This window comes from Gopherus flavomarginatus, chromosome 2, assembly GCF_025201925.1.
Source record: "Gopherus flavomarginatus isolate rGopFla2 chromosome 2, rGopFla2.mat.asm, whole genome shotgun sequence".
Lineage (NCBI taxonomy): Eukaryota > Metazoa > Chordata > Testudines > Testudinidae > Gopherus > Gopherus flavomarginatus.
Genome location: NC_066618.1, coordinates 215846977 through 215862956, shown reverse-complemented (window position 1 = coordinate 215862956; position 15980 = coordinate 215846977). Strand labels below are relative to the sequence as shown.

General features: G+C 37.6%; 1 protein-coding gene across 5 annotated transcripts in view; it reads right to left on the bottom strand.

Annotated features, from left to right (window-relative positions):
- The window catches only part of GREB1L (GREB1 like retinoic acid receptor coactivator), a 219940-nt gene that overhangs the window by 115037 nt on the left and 88923 nt on the right, over window positions 1-15980 (bottom strand). For all 5 annotated transcript variants that reach the window (XM_050939187.1, XM_050939189.1, XM_050939191.1 and 2 more), the window contains exon 2: window positions 8940-9052. The gene's annotated coding sequence lies outside the window, so the exon portion shown is untranslated. The remainder of the gene's footprint in view (window positions 1-8939; window positions 9053-15980) is intronic.

Below are 15980 nucleotides of genomic sequence, written 5' to 3'. Positions count from 1 at the left end.
TTGTCTTTCATTAAGGGGGAAAATTTGAGCTAACATCATTTAACATTTCAAAAGGATTCATTTTCTAGGGCTGTATCTCCAAACTGTCCAGCGAACGCCACAGGAAAATATGTGGTGGCCTGCTCACCATGACTGCAGACCAGCTTCCTTTCAACTCTTAGAAGAGACTTGTCATTTCAAGCAAGGATCTCATCTGTGTGGTCTGTGCAGTCCCACTGCTTTTAATAGGCTTGCATAGGTGTAAGACATTGGAATTTAGTAGCCAACACTAATGGTGATGCATATGGAGTTCTATTCATAGTTCTACAGTATTGGCTCTGAAGTGTCAGCAGGAGTAAAAAGCATTTAAAAATTATTTTAGTCAGAAAAGCAGGCAGGTATATGTCTGAACACATATACAATGAGATCTTTTGAGTAGGGAAATGTGATGTTACTCAGTAACTTTTCAGGGTAAAAGTCATGCATTAAGTGAAGGCCCTGCTACCGAATAAATCAGGTCATCAGTATAAACTAGATATACACACCGCTTGGCCGCTGGGTGGGTCATGACCTCAAAGACTATGAAGAGGAATTGAGGTGGGGTTTTTGATGAAATTAGGGGTTGGGGTTTTTTTAAGCAGTTTTACAATTGCCCTGATAACAAATGCAAAATCTGATACAAACACTCTACTCTAGCTTGGATATATCAAAATCCTTACCTGGCTTTTAGCCTAATAACTTAACAGTGTTCTCTAAAATGCATAATCAGAGGATCTGATCTAGTCTAACCCTGAGGGAAAATTTCCTTTCAAAAGAAAAGGTGGTTTGTTGGCAAAAGCACTGAGCTACTCCTGGGTCTATTTATGGCTTTTATACCACAAAGGGAAGCTCACAGGGAAAGGAAGACCAAAAACTGACTGTAACATATTATTTGGAATTTGCTGTTTAACTTGTATCTAGTAATTTGTACGGGTTTCATCAATACAGTACCATCCCTTTTACTTGATGCTCTGGATGGGATTTTGATTTTAAAACAAACTTCTCTTTTCCTACAGTAGTGTACCATTAGGTTCTCTCTATATTTTTACCATACAAACACATACAGCAGAGATGACAACAGCTAGCAAACAGTTTGCCCTTCTCAGAGCTAGAAGTGGAAGCTTTTACGTCTAAAGGAGGTAACCAGCCTTGTTCCTAGCAGTTGGGAAAAAGACTTGCTTATTAAGGAAACAGGTCATGGAGGACCACTCAAATTTGAGAGTTTTTCATTACCAGAATTTTTTCTCACCTCACTAACATTTGAAGAGTCTTTTTCAGTATGGTTTTGGTCAAAGGTCAGTTGATTCTCACCTAATCATAATGCATGGGGATCATATAGACTCCACCACAGCAGAGAATAATCTACACCCATCCTAAGATAAGCAACAAAGGCAAAGAATTCAATAGCAAAGTCTTATCCAGTAAAATTGTTCACAGTGGTGGGCAACCAGTGGCTCCAGATTGTTTTCATTTGATATTTTGAAAATGTGTCACTATGCTCTGTAGTAATTTTATGTAGTTTAGGTAGTCCCATATAGAGCCTTATGCATTAAATTAGATGTAGTTCATAATCTTATCTAAACTGCTTGAGTCTTCAGAACTGAGCTGGGGATCTTCTAGTGAGATTTCTGTACTTCCTGGATAGGAAACATTACAAGATGAGAATTTTTGCCGATATTTCAGGCCTTCAGGTTATGATCCAAGTCAAATCAGGGGCTATATCCTTGGTCCCATTCCAACCCATTTGTGTTCCTGTTATGGCAGAAAGGGACAGGAAAGCTGGTGTAACAAACCAGCTGGTTATTCTGAAGGATCGGACATTCCTAGATGGCATAGAGATGATTTAGGAATGAAGCACATTGCAAGATTCATGGAATGCAGTTTTCCTTAGTAAATAGGCACAACAACAATAGAAGGAAGGAAAAGAAAAACATTAACTCCACTAGTTTATTTATGTGAACACTAAACATAAGTTCTCATAGAGCAAAAACACTAGGCAGGGGTTATGTGAAGGATGGTACTTGTGTCTGAATAGAAGCAATGTGGTGCTAAAAGAACTTCAAGACACACCTATATAAGAGAGTACTTTCCAACTTAAAGTAAAATTAAATTTATAACATTGGACCGAATTCTGTTGTCCTTAAAAGGGCAAAACAGGCATTGAAGTGATGACTGAGTTTTGCTCAATTTTAAGGCAAATATTTTGACTATGAAATGAATGAATGAACTACTAAGTATCGTAACATGAAAGTACAGAGCTAGTTATGTGCATACAATGTTTTATACAGAATCATAGAAATGACCTCAAGAGGTCATCTAGTCTTTTCCCCGTGTTGAGGCAGGATCAGCATACCTAGACCATCCCTGTCAGGGATTTGTCTAACCTGTTCTTAAAAACCTCCAAATGACAGGGATTTCACAATCTCCTTAGTCAGTCTGTTCCAGTGCTTAACTCTCCTTAGACGTAGAAAGTTTTCCCACACGCAATAGCTAACCTAAATCTCCCCAGTTGCAAACTAAGATGATTATGATCTGGTCTGAGGGCTACTCAAAGGGTACGTCTACACTCCTTGCAAAGATTTGGTAGAATACATACACTTCACACACCCCTAGTAGTGTAGATGATGAAGCACTGCTTAGTTAAGTAAAGACATGCCAGAACGTTATGGTATTTACCTCACATGGCTCTACATAACCAAGCAGTGCCTCCCAGTCTATAGCATAGCATAGCGTCCTGTTGTTTCCCCACTGGCAGAGTCCTTCCCCTCTGAAGCGAAAGGCTCCAGTAACGGGGAAAAGGCTCTGACCGAGGGGAGACAGTAGGGAAAGGCTCCTGCAGCTCTGTGTTGATGGAGCCTTTCCCTGCTGCAGTGGGGAGCTACACACCACGTGTGGCTGCAGCTCACTTTTCATGGCAACTTGTAGCTACACAGACCCTCAAGGGTTCTAACAACAAAAATTTTGGTGGCCTCAGAGTGTGGCCAGGAACTCTTGCTGGTGGCCACTCTCACACTTTTTCCTAAAATACTTAAAGTAATTTTAGGAAAAAAAAACCACAAATAAATATGCACATATACAGGTCCAATCAGTGTAATTTATTTACAGATGCTCCCCAGGTCAAACCGGCACTTATGCAAACCTGCACTTATGGAAAAAGATTGGGGTTTTTTGGGTGGTTTTTTTTGGGGGGTGCGGTGGGGTGAGGTGGTAATTGTAGGGTATACGTCCCCAACTTACGCAAAATTTGACTTACGCAAGGTGTTCCAGAACGGAACACTTGTGTAAGTCAGGGAGCGTCTGTAATGTGGGTTTTTTTGCAGACCTAATAATAAAAATAATGTACAGTTGTATGTATTCTTTACTGGATCTAAAGAGAATAGAAACATAAATAAGGTGCTTTGCATGTTCTTGTCTTTTGTTCTTGGTTGGTTCTTTATTTTTTGCTTTTTTTGGTTGCTCTTTTTACGACTTGCTAGCTAGTAAATCTGTTTCTGTGAAAAGCGATATTTGTAGGTTTGCTAATATCACTTCTCACAGCAGCAGACTTGATAGCTAGAAGATAGTGAAAAGTGATATTAACAAACATACAAATACCACTTTTAACAACAGACTTACGCAACCCTGGTAAATCGGAGGCCAAATTAAGCCTTGGATGGAGAGATGGGTAGGGAGACAGCAGGGGCCCAGGGGCAATGGGGTGGTGAGCCTGGGGCTGGGGCCAGAGCCCGAAGCCCCACAACCGTAGCATGGAGCCTGCTGCTGTGTAGCTGGAGAACAGAGCCTGCCACCCCAGAGCTGAAGCCAGAAGTCTGACCCCCACTGTCCCTGGGAAGATGGGGAACTCACACTGGCTGCCTGCTCCTCTGGTGTGTGGCTCCGCTGCTCCCCCCAACCACTGCCCAGGAGGCTGTGGCCACAAGAAAAGTCCCTGGTGGCTACATGGGGCCACGGTGGCTGCATTTGAGAAACGCTGCATATAATTTGCCACCAACGGCATAGATGTAGACGTACCTTACGTTACAGACTTTGGCTGGTCTGTAATAGCCACAAAGGACTGAAAATGCAGCCCAGGATCAGCAGGAGTAGTGATATTTCAACTACACTCATTCTTTTCTAACACACGCACTTTATCGTACTACGCGGCAGCAGATAGGGTGTGGCTGTGGGGCACATGAGCTCCTGCATCAGGCTTTATGCCACTTCAGCATCATTCTTACACTGGTGTTATTTATTCTCCCAGGAAGAATTAGATAGATTTTGTGGCCAAAGTGGGCAAGAGGTGAGGTGTGGCATAAACTGGCCATATTGCACCTAATGATCTGACACATGGTATCTCACTCCTCCTTTTCATCTGCTAATTGTGTAATTCTACCTAAAACACAATCGAGGTTTGTTCTCTCATGTTCCCCCTCTAAAAAGAAATTTGAAAACAAACAAAAAAATCCACAAAATAATTCTTTACATTAAAAAAAAAATACGAACAGCTCAGAAAAATCAAATTGCCATGTCTAACAGGCTTGGATAAAAGTAAGCAAATTTATTAGCAATTCCTTACAGCTTTGTGTAAAAACAGTGCAATACTGACAAATACTTTTCTCCTTTGTTTTTAATCAGGCTTCAAAAAAGTATCACTGAGGGAGTTAGAAAACACATCTTTGGCTAAGTGTTTGTGCCAGACTACTTATAAATTCAGTTCTGACTGGATCCTCAACTGCTTATAAATAAGAACTGTTCAGAGACAATTCTCTTCAAATGCATAAACATCTTTCTTCAAAATTCTTCATTAAAAAAAATGAACAGAACAAAAAGTACACTTTGTCCTTTACTTTTAGTATGCGATATTCCACTAGTCTTCTGCAGTCAACAGGCATATTAACAAATCACACTTCTTTTAAGCACATTCAGCCATTGCTCAAAACAACAAAATAAAATTATTGGACATCTGTTTTCATGGCCATTTCTTTGCCAAAAACAGTGCACTAATAAAGCAAACAAAGAAAATATGGGTATACAGAGATCTTAAAAACTACTAAACTCAAAATTATGTCAAGGTTAATGCTGGATTAGCAATTTTCTGTGAAACAGCCTTACACTGTTGTGTAATAGTGGCCACATGGTTCAGTTCATTTCTATTAAATAAATCCTTCTCTCTCATTACTTTCTGGTGGAAATGATCAGAAAATGCCAAATGTTTTGTGGATTTCTTCCTATTGGCCTTTTCTTATTTATTCTTCTATGCAACATGCATTTATCGTGTGTCAAGGTTGAGTCTTTACTTACTCTTTTTTCCAGAAATACCAGAAATTCTTCTGTAAAACAAACAAATCTGTAAAGAATATCTGGAACTACCAAAGGCTGTGAGAGATCAAAGATGCAAATCATTAGTAGGCACTGTGCAACCTTCCAAGGTGTCACAGGAGACCAGTTTTTCTGTCACAGAGGCAACCCAACAGAACAAAACTAAAACAGTAAATACAGAGAAGCTTCTTAAAAAGTGTAGCCATCTGCATTTGTGCTACCTCTCTTAGGTAAGGTCATCTCAGCAATCCCAAGACAAACAATTATTTTCAGGATTTGTATTTGTTTTCTAAACTATAAAATGTCATACAGTGGTTCATGCTGGGGGAGGGGAGGAGTTTTTAACTAAAAAATTAAACCAAACAAATTTATGTAATATAGGAATGAATAAACAATCTCAAATGCTTGTATTGTTCCAATTATAAATAGTCATCATTCACTACGATAACTAGTGCATTTGGGTTTTGCAGATGAGAGGAAGAAGAAATTATATAGGACTAAATTATTTACTTTAGACATTTTGTTGTACATCTTCTACTCGTTTTTCCCCAAAATAAAATTTCTTAATGGTATTTACAATCTAAACATAATGTGGCTGCCACTCAAGCATCACTTAGTCATAATTCCCACACATAGGCTCTATTCACACTTTGATTCATGAAGATAAAACTTCCATTAAATATCAGCATCCAATAGGAAGAAAATACACCTCATCATATTTTACCTTGCATATTTACACAATAGAATATAAATGATACCTGTAAAAATGTTCTGTCTAGCAGGTCAAACTCCATTTTAAAAAAATGAATACCTTATACTTATGGAGCATTTTTCATCAGTGGATGGCTAAGTACTTTACAGAGATCTATATGATCTCCATTTTATATATGTTAAGTGTCATTGTCACAAACAATTTTAAAGATCTTAGCACAACTACTGGTGCAGTCAGTCTAATCTATACCTTTCCTAATACATACGTGAACTTGGGTGGATATGTATGCCTTAACAAGTTCCTATACATGTATTTGTAAGACTCTAGCTTTGTATTTAGAGACACTGGTAATCTGGTACAAGCCTGGAAAAGTCAGGTCCAACTAGTTTCTCTGTTAAAATCCATCTCACTCCCCTGTGTCAATAACATTTTTTTCATCTTTTACTATAGACTAGTTTTTCCGTCATTATTTTCTTGTACAGAAATTCAACAGTAATTGGTGGAGGCCTGGAAAATCAAAATGAAGGCTGATATTCCAACTTGCTGTGCCTCCCCCTTGCACACTCCTCAGACATATACCTCATCCTAAACTCATCAGGAGACAATGAGGTATCAAGAAAATTTAATAGCATGTGCCAGTTTTGAAGCAAACTTAAGTGTTATTTAAACAAGGATTGTGTTTAATAGGCAATTTGCATTTTAGTAGGTTTACTCTTTTCCAAGATATTTGTTTAAAGGTGCCTTAACCTTGACATAAATCATGCCAAGCATCTGTATACATTACTTTTACAGGTTTAATAATTAAACCTTTTGGACAACTGTGCTTCACAGAAAAGACAAGCATTTCTTTTTTCTATATGAAACTATATATATTTGATATTTTTTCACAGCTACACAGATTATTTCATCTCCACTCTTCCTGCTGTATTCTTGTAAAGATCAAGACAGTATAGTTGTTATAACAATAATACCATCACCTCCTGTCTCCTGAACACCTATTTCTTCCTACTGTGAGTATGATTGCTTGTATAAGATGGTAGGGTCAAAAACCGAGACCTTGGGTTGTGAGCTGCGGCAAAACCCTTTTTTACCATATGCATATATGGTACTTTTTCCTCCACCCCCTTCCCTGTAAAGAGGGCAACCTTTACTATATTTTCTTTTCTTATATTTCACAAGGTCTTGACTCTGACATTGATTTCCTATCTGCTTCAGTGACAAGTGTTGAGAATTAATCACTTGTGGATAATAAAAAAAAAGAGAGAATGCCAAATAAATTGTAGGCATTCCTTAGTCAAAAACTACTTCTCTCTTTTATTCAGGTACACAGAACAAATTAAATAAACAAATAAAAGCTTAGTTTAACAAATTTAAACATTCACTGAACAAGTATTAATGGATTAAAAACAGCTACAGTTTAGATTAGACTATGTGCTGGTAATTTAAGATTTTCCTCTTAGAAGAAACACAGAGAATTTACAGAAGCTAAGAAACCTCCCTAAGGAATAGAAATCTTTAGTTTATTAATAAAAAAATTTCTTTCAGCTTTTTCAAATATTTTGCTCACTGTGTTAACTTTGATATCAAAGGAGAAAAGCTCAGCAAATAAATAGTTCAGAATTCTTTTCAGACAAAGAAACATTACAATGATCATCATTTGGGAAGCCAAAGTACACTTAAATGGTCCTTTCAGACCTGTAATGACTGCACTATGATAGCTGACAACATTTGGTAAGGATTATCCTTTTATTTAGACAAAAGCAAGCATTCCATAGAGAAATCAGCACTTTTTGCCATCAGACTAATAAAACCTTTTCACAACATAGATTTTCAAGAGAATCCTTTAAGGTTTTAGGATGCTGCTCCTTTTACTAAGTAACAAAATACACCCCATGGTGTCTCATTGACCCCACTCAGCTGTCCTTTGACCTCTTCAATTGTTGTCGCCTAACTTCAGGGGCCACAGAATTTGCCTCCCATATCAAAAAGTCTAATATTGCTTCCTCCTAGCACCCGGTGAAACAAAATGCAAGAGACTTTTTTTCCTCTCAAGACTACTACTATGTTCCAGATGTTCCCAGCTACAATGTTACAGAGAGCAGGTTTTGGTATCTGTGTGGTAACCATGAAGCAACAATTAGGACCTGAACTGTGGCAATGACCCTCTTGCTCTTTGGGCCTCAGTGCAGCCCCTGCCCCAAGGATATAACAGGTCATAAAACAGGAATAGATCTTTGGCCTCCTGGAAATGCTGGGTCATTTAAATACAACAAGAAGCTATAGGAGTCCAATGTCCTATTTTGAATAAGTCAAACCTCTCCCAATCACAGGAACATCAGAAAATACTACTGTGACGCTCCCAACTGGAAGTGCACATCTATTTTTATAAACTAGAGAACTGAAATTCTCCACCAGAATTGTTTTAACCCTTCTGAGACTGCAGAAAAAACATACAGCGTGTGTGTGTGTGTGTGTGTGTGTGTGTGTGTGTGTGTGTGTGTGTGTGTGTGTGTATAGTATATACACATATAATACACATATGCACACAACTTCTTAAGCATTCATTTGGCTAGCAGTTTGGAAACTTGCAGAGTTATGAGGTTAAACATCAAGCAAAGGATGGCAGTGAAATCAAATAATTATAACAAAATAATAAAGCTAAGGCTATTTTTGATATGTAGAAAAGAATGTATTTGGCAATACTGTTAAGCCTTTTCTAGTGAACATTTTTTAATTAAGTGAATCAATGGGGGGGAGTTGGAATAAGTTCATAACAATAGTTCAGAAATAAAACAACTTTTTACAGTTCCTATTGCTCAAAACACTGATTTTAAGAAGTGGATGTTGAAGACAAAGGGATATAAAAACAAACATCACATATTCTGTATAATGAATGTGGTAAGTACAGTACCTTCTTGTATTCCTTTTAACCTTTTTGAAATGCATTCATGATTAAGGGTTGTAGTTAAGAGTTTAGGGAAACCTGTTGCCACGTTATCTAAGTCGTTTAAAGTTCTTAAACACCTGCAAAATAATGAGGGGGGAAAAAACAAAATAATTGATGGCAGTTCAGATCCAACATATTATACAGTTAGCAACAAGACATTAAAACCTGCCTCAACACGACATTAAAATGTGCCTATCAAAGTTCACATATGGCTAAACTGGTCAGTACGGAGATTTTCTCAGATAGATCCCGTTCCTAATTATATGTTTACAGACCCTACAGCACTTTCCTCACTTTACACACAAGCTGACAAAAAGAAGAAAAATGTTTTGTTTTTGTTTTTTAAATGGCCATATAATCTATATGACACTTTCTGCAGTATGTCTGTGGCTCCTTCTATGCCACTGAACAGCAAAAGACAATCAGTTCCTTTTGCAGAGTAAGGATCTGATCCATCACCACTGAGGTCAAATGGAACTTTGCTACTCACTGCAATGGTAACCAGATTAAGACCTGGTACTGCAAGAAATAATCACTTAAAGGAAAATTCTCCAAGCAGAGAACAATCGGTACTTAGAGATAACCTAAGGAGATTATTTTTCACACATACTGCTTTTAATAATATATGTTTAGAGTATACAGTAATGATCAAAAATTATTTCCAGATAAAAATTAAGTCAAAGGATGGATTGCTGATTTCTCCCCTCCCACAAACTCAAACTGCTTTGGTAAAGATAACTTCAGTAAAAATTCTATTTAATACAAGATAAATATACTTAAAATGCCCAAGAGGATGGCAACAGGGCTGTAGCAAACAGCAAGTAAAAATGTCATGTTCTAAAATGTGTATTATAGTATGTAAGATTTGTTATCAGAGAAGAAAGCCTTAAATAGACTTCTTGTTAACTGGCTTATATTTCACACACAAGCGCTTCCTAGTCACTCCAGTCAATTCATTTTCTTTACAATAATGGGCCACACCATGCCAGTGGATTTTAAAGGAAAACTTTCCTAATTGGTTGCAAGTGGAATATTCTGCTTAAAGCAGATGGCACAATTTGGCCCAGTATTGTCAGGTAAAGTATAAAATGATTTTAAAAAGCACATTGATAATACAAAAACCTCTCTGAAATTAAATAAAAGATTTTCTCACCAATATAATTGAATTTCTTCTTCTTTTCCACAATCTTAAAAAAGGAATGGGCTGTTAAAGATCTAAATGCTATACCTGATCTTTCTCATTTTATCAGAAGAAATGTGTTTCACTGTAACACAAAAAAAATCCTACACATTCCCCTGAACTATAGTCCTTACTCTAAGCGGCACTACCTCACCATGCTACAAACAGTAAGTCTATCACAGATGGTCAATAAGATTAAACCACATCATTTCTGACCAAACCATAAGACTCTGCAAATAATTTCATGATTTTTAACAGGCCCATAATCCAATTCGAACAGCTCTTGGGTCTGAAATTGCTATTTTTTGGCCACGTGCTGAACATTTCACCTGCTAGTAATGACATTTTTGTATTTTCTTCTAATTACACCCAAAGCTAAGACCTTTGGCCCTAGGCCACAGACCTCTATTCAGGCTGCACACATCCTCTTAAATGCCCTGATCCTTTGTTGTCACTCGTAGTCTTTCATCTATTATTTACACCCATTGAGAAGGGAGATACTCTACCATTTGTGAAGCTTTAAAGCTTCTAATCATCTTAATTTCTTCGCCTTTCAACCCATGTTTCCCCTCATGGACCAACGCCAAACAATGTGACAAAATCATTTTTCAAGCCAACATCCCCCTAGATCCCTCCCCACTCCTTGTCATATACTGGCTTCTCTGTAAGTAAAAACTCATTTTGTCCTTATCTGACTGGATCGTCAAACTGGGACCTTTGCTGCTTTAAAAAAAATATAATCATTTTTCATTTTCAGTTCAAAATGTCAAATGTAATTAGTCGAACTAAGTCAGAGAACTTGTATTATAAAGATTTCCTTTTTATGTTAAACACTATGAGATGCAATCTACTCATTAAACAGCTTCATCCGCATCTCCAAAAACAGAATTATTGATATTCTCGGTTTTGGATTACTGCTGTTGCACAAAATGAAACTAGCATTCAATATAACAGAATGGGGAAGGGAGGTGATGATGCATGTATGCACATCCAGTATAGGCAGACACACCAAAATAAACAAAATAGTATCACCAGCATGTGCTGGGGGTGGGGGGGGGTTTGGAGGAGGGCAGGGTGTTTTTTTGTTGTTTTGAGTATTGCAAAATTAAAATTTCTCCTAAAGTTAGAATGAAACCAATAACAAAAAGCACAATTTCTTTGATAATTCACCACACTGTTCAGATTATCCCCCATGTCCAAATAAAATCTAAAAGCCAAGCAAATAAATGTTTACCATGATATAGAAGACTTCCTCGGATCATTACAGCCATAGAAGAATCTTAGTTTCCAAGACACTTAGAATATGACAACATGTGATCAATCTTGATTCTTTCTTCTAGTATTGCTTGGCTTACTCTTGATTTTTAACAGTGTTTCCTTGTTGTCTGTCCTCTCTGATCTCTGAAGGCCCCCCCCAACCCCCTTGTCTTTTCTTATTTTCACCATTTGCTTCAGCCAGCAGTTCACTTGAGACCCATCCATCTTATAATGCCTCAAGTGACAGATGCTCTTAGGAATGACCATACTGCTGAGTGAACAAAAGATAACATCACCTCTACAAACTCAAGAGAGAAATACAACTGCAACTTTAAGACAGGGTTGTCCGGACGGACACTGCACCATAAACCTCTCTCAAGTGAAAACAGAAAATGACTGCAAAGAAACGGAATCTGACACAATCAAAGGCACAAAAGAATGCTTCTCCCTTACCCCCCGTTGTTGTTGTCGATGGCCTTTTCACTATTTACTCTTATGGAAGAGTCCTGTAACATTTAACCAGGATGAAACCACTAGGTTTAAACAGGAACTAGATAGGATTCCATATAAATTGCTCTAAAAGCTGTACAAAATTTAATACGGAATGATGGCTTTTCTATACAATTTTTAAATGTATAGAACTCATGCTATAGAGTTCTATAGCAAGAACAGAATTATTTGGTAATTAAATTTATAGGATGGTTTAAAATTTCTACAGACAAGTCATCTATGAATTAAATTCTGGGGGACTTTTTATCTTTATGGAACTTGTGTTCTGCGGAAAATTCATAGGCACAGGAAGAATGTGCATGTGACAGAGAGCAGCTTCTTCAAGTAACTATTTTAATCTCAGAAGTATTAAATCTGTTGTTCACAAATAACTAATGTTTACTACAGTTAGGGTGCCCAGATAGCATGAAAAATCGGGACACAGTGTGGGGGGTAATAGGCACCTATATAAGAAAACGCCCCGCATATCAGGATTGTCCATATAAAAACTAACTACAGTTCAACACTACAGCTCAACATAATTTTAACTCAGTTTCCCTGCACATTTCAGCACAGTTTTTTCAATTAAAATAGCAAAGAATAATTATTTTAGGGTATACATTTCAGGAAATATTTCCTAAGACAGACTGTAACGTATCATGCAATTTCAATCTGGAATATAAACACTTGACTCAAAATAAGAACAGCATTCACTATACAAACTATAATTCAGGAGAAAAAATAAAAACAATTTTGGCGGGTGCTATAAAACTCTTCTGCAAGAACAACAAAAAGGTTATATTAACATCTTCTAGCCACAAACTAATGACAGAGATGACATGAACATTCAATCTTTCCTCTCTGATGAAAGGGATGGTGTGGAGGAAAGGAAATCTTTTCCTTCTTTGCATCAAGGTTTTAAAAAGAATCTTATGCTTTCAGTTTTCACCCAGTAATGGCAAATAACCTTGACTGCAGAATACAAAATTACTGAGGTCACATGAGCATTATAGACAAAAAACATATAGAAACACAGAACAAAGATCAAGACAGGGGCACAATTAACCCAACATCTTGTGATCAATAGTAATTCATGAGAAAAAAATACATGTTATCACAGTATGCACTTCTTTACCATATTTATTAGTCGTATGGCAATTTACAATTGGTACGCTGTCTGTAAAGAGAAAACAATAGAAAAGCTGTACACAAAACACTGCTATAAATTCAATTGTCAGATGCAATTTGCTTCACGCCAAACATTGCTCATTTTTTTTTAAATGAGCAGAAAAACAAGATTTTATAAAACAGATACCATCAGATACATCCTCCCCAATTTGTTGAGAGGCTATTTTTGTATAAATACTGGAGTAATGCTTGGCAAAATGTACATTCTTAGGCCAGGTCTACACTATACATTTATATTGATACAACTATGTCGCTCAGGGGTATAAAAAATCCACACCCCTGAGCAACGTAATTATAATCAACCTAATCCTCCCCCTGCTGGTGACAGCACTATGTTGATGGGAGGTCTTCTCTTGTGAACATGCCTCTCGCGGAAGTGGACTAACTATGCCTACAGGAGATGCTCTCCTGTCAGTGTAACAGTGTCTTCACTGAAGCACTACAGCTGCCACTGCAGGGTTTTAAGTATAGAACTGCCCTTAGGCTCTCACCCTGCATTAGGATCCACTAGCACAGCCCCCTACACTTATACAGCGTCCCTTTGACTTCAGCAGATGCAAAGTTCCGCATTAGCAGATCCTGATACGGGATTGGGCCCTCAGTACCCCAAGCTCTAATACAGATAATCACTTCTACATAGGGTAATATGATTTCATTTCCTCATATTAAGAGCATCCAAAGTATGGAAAGTTAAATAACAAAAGGACCAGATTGTTTCTTTCTTCAGTGAAAACCGTGGTCCAGAATCCCAAAGAGCAGGAAGACCTAATGATTATCACCTCACAGAATTCCTCCCAAGTAGGTCCATTGACAGTGAGGTTTGCCTTCCCACATGCTCCCACATCCCTCCAAGATTCCTGCTCCCTCCACCCCCACAAGTTGTTCCACTGAGCCATGTTACCAAGGCTTCCATTGTTAGCCAATGCCTCATTTTCAACCGAGTGCTCCCTTGTAAGGAGGAACCTTGCAGAAAAACTTCATTTGTGTGTGTGTGTGATGGGGAGGGGACTGCGTGGAATAAACCATGCAGTTGTCTTACCTCGCCAGCCTGCCCAATCTACACCACAGTCCATACAGATCTTGATCCAGGAAGAGCTCTCAGCAAGGGAGAGGAAGAGGAGGAGTATCCCAGATATGTAGAAGAAATAGGAAGAAATGCAGCGGAGTAGCATCCCCTCTCTGAACTGGGTTCCAATTTTGCCATTTATCAAAATTTTATAGAAGCCTTATAATATTTGGGTTATTTTATTTTAAAGCCTCTTCTCCTAGTGGCATGTGAATAGGTGAGAAAGCTCAGGTTTCTTTAAAAAAAGGTTCCAGCCCACACTATTATGAAGAAACACTTGAACCCTAAAAGACTTAAAAACAAACAAACAGGAGACAAATTAAAGAACCAAAATTGATTACTTAATGAAATCTCATCATTTTAAAATCAGTCTCAGGATTTCGGGGTGCCTGATTAATGATTTTTCAATACTTTGGTTTGGCAATACTGTAGTTCTCTGGGTAGGATCTGGGCCAAAACTGAACCAAAGATTCTCTCTTTTTGATTAGACAACGCAGGATATCATACTAGTGACCACTCATACATCTTGAAGTTATCAGTTCAATTGTTGAGCACATTGAAAGAGAAAGTATTTGTAGTTCATAAGCCATCCATTTTTTCCAAAATACTTATTTTAAAGATTGTGTAAAAAGAGACAGATGGTCATAAATAATAGCAATAGACCTGAACCAAAAACCCCGGCTGTGAACCTTGCAGGCATTTTATCTGGAAGAAGGAGGAGACTAGAATGGGGGAATCCAAAACTGTGCATGGCAGGTCAAACCAAATATCTGGAACCAAAACCACTGAATATCGGGATCTGTGAAATCCAAATCTGAATTTTGCAGCTCACATCCACCTTGACAAAATAAACATTGGGACAAACCTATTGCAAAAAACAGAGAACATTGTGAGGAGAAGGGGAAGTGGTTTGCTTGTTCGTAATTTATTTCAGTGGCTTTATGGCCAATGAGCCACCTATAAAACTTGAAATTATTTTTCATTCCAGTGTGTGTGTGTGCATGCTTGTACTACACACACTCACAACTTTTAGAATATTTTATTTGGCAACCTATTTACTGACAAAGAACTAGTTATAGTTCATAAATTTGAATTTTACACATCATATAGGTAAAATATATTAGTTGGGGGAAATAATCAATTATATATTAAGAGCCACTGAGTAAGTTGTCCTCCCTTAGCTCAAGTGAAACTGATGGAAGGCACAGCCAGTTTGCACTTTTGGGTAACTTCTCTTCAAATATACATTTCATATTAAAACATGTCTGAGTTAAAAAAGGGGGTTAGATATGTTTCCCTAGTTATACTGCAAAATCTCAATTGTAAAATGAATAATGTGCTTTACAACAATACCTGACTTCAGCCAATACCACTGAAAAGATGTCTTGAAAACAATCAAGATGGTCTTAATCTCTAACCTGATGACAGTGCACCATTTTTAGTCACACAGAACATTTAAAAAATGCATTTACTTAAAACCTGATCTCACCCTAATTAGCCCAGCAACCTAATAAGAAGTAAATGTAACAGCTAACAACATTTCACTTACAGGTAACTTTTGTCATTAATACTAATTACTGACACTGAAGCATGACCTTGAAATGACAGTTCCATTAATGCAAGTCTTATTGGGGAGGGTTTCAAAAAGCCTTGATTAAATTAACTACTTTTAAAACACAATAGGATCAATATGCATGCAGAGAATGTACGCCCCCATGGCAAGTTCTTCTTGCTTGATTGATCAAAAACAAAACAGAAAAAACCCTGGCCTTCCCAGATCACAGCCGGTGCCAGAAATCCACACAGAAAAAAAAATCCATCAAAA